This window comes from Ctenopharyngodon idella, chromosome 10 (assembly GCF_019924925.1).
Source record: "Ctenopharyngodon idella isolate HZGC_01 chromosome 10, HZGC01, whole genome shotgun sequence".
In the NCBI taxonomy this organism is placed as follows: Eukaryota; Metazoa; Chordata; class Actinopteri; order Cypriniformes; family Xenocyprididae; genus Ctenopharyngodon; species Ctenopharyngodon idella.
The window spans coordinates 44,828,963-44,833,394 of NC_067229.1; positions in this window are offsets into that span (position 1 = coordinate 44,828,963).

The window sequence follows — 4,432 nt, forward strand, 5'->3', positions numbered from 1 at the left end:
AAGGGCACTATATCACTATATACTACATGCCCTCTGTCGTCTGATATACTTTTTAAGGAAGTAAAAGGCCTTTTAGCATAATTCTTCAGGTCGTTTTGCTGTGAAATATGCTGATTTTTATAAAGTTTATAATGTAAGATTAACTTTTATATTGTTAGTTATATTTCAAGATGAAAACTTACTGTACTGAAGCAGCTTAGATTTACTTTATTCATGCATTATATTTGATAAAAATCATGTTAAAATGTGAGTATCAAATATGATACATCAGGCTTTTGTGGAACGTTTATTTGACCATCATCATCATTGTATTGCATTTTATTTTTTTCCCCCAAAATAGAAAACTACAGAGCTTTGATCTATATTTATATATATTTATATATAATCAAGGTTCGATAAAGTCTTCCATTAAATACAAAATAATAGTTTTTCTGACTATTATTTCAGGCTTTACAGGGTTAAGAAGAAGTATGATTATGTCACACCGGTTCTGAATTTAAGAACACGAACAGGGTAACACCGATTTGGCATCCTGGGACTCAAACAAATCTTCCCAACACTTTGACCTTTATAACATGAAAGCCAAATGGCATATGACCTGTGGTTTGGCTGTTCACTGTTGGTTTAGTGAATCTGAAGAAGAATTTGATTCCATTGATTCGAAGTTGAAAATGAACCCATTGTCCCACAGTCCGCTGGATCACAAGTGTTTGTATCAAGCTTAATGGGCAACTAATAACTCTGATGTTATCTCAACCCCTCCAGATCATTTTCTTGGTGGGTCACATCATATGAGTCTAAGATTACTAATTTTGAACAAACAGCCATTCTTCTGCTTCTCTTCACAAGTTTCAACTCACCTTTGATTCAGTTCTCAGTCCAGTGGGCATATTTATTTTATTAATTGAGAACAGATGAGGTTTTGTGAAGAAGCCTGATGTTATTTTGAGAAGAAAACCTGTTTGAAATTGAGAGAGTTCACTTAAAGTCAGCATTACATAATTTATAGCATTACATAATTTATGTATGTTGGATATAAGATTAAACCCTAAAAATTTTGAATGTAACAAAACAAATTCTGAATGTGAAAAGTAAATTCATAATGTGCAATTTACTACAAGTTACATCAAAACTGATTGACACTACATGCATTTTTCTGTTATCTATTCAAATTCCAAATATATAAACACTAAACTTACTGTAACATGGGTTAATAATACAATGCTTTAGGGTTAAATTTAGAGACAACAGCTATTGGTACTTTCCAAGGGTTTAACCACATATTTACTGTAGGATTAGGGTAATATTTTAGGAACCGGCCACTGGAAACCCATATTTGTTGACACATCCCCTTACGATAGTCCCCTAATGTTTATGGTGTTTGTAGTTTGAAAATCTGATCCCTATGGAAGCCATTTCTGCTACTTTTTGCCAGAATTATTATAGTCAAAATTATGCGATAAAGTCAAAATTGTGACATTAAAGGATTAGTTCACTTTGAAATGAAAATTAGCCCAAGATTTACTCACCCTCAAGCCATCCTAGGTGTATATGACGTTCTTCTTTCTGATGAACATAATCGCAGGAATATTAATAAATATCCTGAAAAAAATGCTTCCATCCACATTCATCCATCATAAACTTGTACTCCACATGGCTCCGGGGGGTTAATAAAGGCCTTCTGAAGCGAAACGATGTGTTTGTGTAAAAAAAAAACGCCTTCCCTGTTCAGCTTACGGAAAAAGTGTAACTGACTTGAAGCTAGTTTACACTTTCTTCTTAACTTCTCTGGCAGAAGCGAGATATTTTACTTCATAACTTGTTTAAATATGGATTTTTTTTTTACACAAAAGCATCGTTTCACTTCAGAAGGCCTTTATTAACCCCCCGGATCCGTGTGGAGCACATATTTATGTGGATGGATGTGGATGGAAGTACTTTCTTCAGCTCATACTCTTTGATCCCTATCACTGACATTATAAAGCTCGGATGCGTCAGGATATTTATCAATATTTCTGCAATTATGTTCATCAGAAAGAAGAAAGTCATATACACCTAGGACGGCTTGAGGGTGAGTAAAGCTTGGGCTAATTTTCATTTCAAAGTGAATTAATACTTTAAATCATAATTATGATATAGTAAATTATAATTATGAGATTAAAGTCATAATCATAATTTTGATTTTTTTGTTTTTGTCAAAGTCGAAATTATCACATAAAAGTCAAACTTATGACATATGTCATAAATATGACATACTAAGTCAATTTTTTGTCATCATAATCATGACATAAAAAGTTGAAATTGAGATGAAGACATGAAATTGACATACTAAGTTATAATTATAAATTGTTATGACATAATTATGACAAAAAAGTCAAAATTATGACTTCTGCAAATTATGACTTTTAAAGTCATAATTTCAGAATTATGTATTACATGTACAAGGAATTTGTCTTGGTTTACTGGTGCTTAGAAATAGTAAAAAACAAGGAATAAAATAATATTAATAATATTAATAGATATGAAGGTGAAAGAGAAAGTTATGAAAGAAAAGCATAAAGAAACTATAAAGAAAAGAAAAAACTGAATATATAAACAAACAGGAAGAACAATAAAATAGACACATTAATATACATTAGTGCAGGATGTGCAAAAGTAGGTTGTGTGCATTAATGTAACACAAATGAAACAACAATGAGGTTTTTTTTTTTTTTTTTTTTTTTAATGTAATGTGTAGTCCATGGAGGCAGATAAGAGAACATGGTGGGTCTTGAGTATTGCTGATGGGGAAAGTTGCGAATAGAAAGGAACTGTTTTTGTGGCATGAGGTTTTAGTCTTGATGGGCCGCAGCCTCCTGCCAGAGGGGAGTGCCTAAAAGAGCTCGTGCCCAGAGTGAGAGGGGTTGGCCACAATCTTTACTGCCCACTTCAGAGTCCTGGAAGTGTACGGGTCCTAAAGAGATGGCAGCTGTGCATCTGTGGAGAGGCCTCAGCTCCTGCTGTGGTTGGGGTGGTGAAGCTGATGGGCTGGAGCTGGAGCTGATGGCTGGTATCACAGGGGATGGTGTCAGGACTGTCCAAATTAAAGCGACAGTAGAACTCATTCAGGCTGTTGGCCAGACACATGATGTTAGCAGAGTGGGGGGCTTTAGGTTTGCAGTTTGAGCCCTTTTCAGACCTTTTTTAACTTTTCATATCATAATTGCAAAAGCATGATTTTTTCTCATATGGCAGAAATTGGCTTTCATTGGTTCCTTTTCGAATTTAACAATAAAAAATAACTGAATTAACATCAAAATTTCTAGCACAAATGACATTCAAACTGAAGTTGTGATGAATGAGGCCAGCAGGTGGCGCTGTAAAGATACTTTGTGTTGTTGTTCTTTAATAATTAAACGAAGTTAACAAACAACTTCGTAGCTTAATTTACATACAGTAGTTGCGTCCCAATTCAGAGGCTGCATCCTTTGAATGCCACATTCGAAGGCCGATTGCGTCACCAAGTTTGTCCCAATTCAAAGGCTCCTTCAAATGCAGCCTCCAAATGCATCCTATGTTTCCCGTGAAACGAAGGATACAACAGATGTATCCTTCGCGGCCTTGCCTACCACAGAATTCATTGCACTCTGGTGATTTTGTTTGAGAGAAATTGTAGAATTACACTTCGTCAGTATTGGGTTTCAACTTACTCAAATATCTAATGATACAAATGTAAAAATAAAAATAAAACTTTAAATCGGTTCAAATGTTGACATATCTTACTAAGATGCGATTACATATTGTTTATAGTCTTTATTATATACAGAAATGGTTCATGGTGAACATATTTAGACAGTTTGTGAACCCTGTTTTGTTTTCACAGTTTAATGTAACTTTCAAAAAAGTCCAGTACAAACGTTACTGCCACCAAAGTCTTTATTTGCTGCCACTCATCAATGGCAGATATCACAGTTGCTAGGTGACAAGAACAAGTAGGCTAGACCATCCCATTTAACAACGCTCAGTCTGACCTTTGCGGCCTTCGAAGGATGCAGCCTCTGAATTGGGATGCAGCTAGTCTGTCGATGTTTTAATTAGCATTCTGATACACTTCTGCAGAGTAAACTACTCAAATTATTGAGAGAAGTTCATGACGCAAGTGGGTTTGCAAGCATCTGCACTTTACAAACCCCTACAAATTCTGTGCTGCAACAAATGATCAGATTTATTTCCATTACGCTTTTCTGTCTGCTTTGATTGTCGTTTGTCCTGTCTAGACTGATTTCTGGATGAATCCCAGAGTGGAATAGACAAACAGAGATGTTGCCAGAAGCAGCTATTGCACTGATAATGCTAATGCGCTTCTATATAGAGTCAGAAGAGACAAGAGGAAATCTGGCCAGCCATTAACTAAGACATTCTGCCAGATTTGACTGAAATCACAGTAATTTTC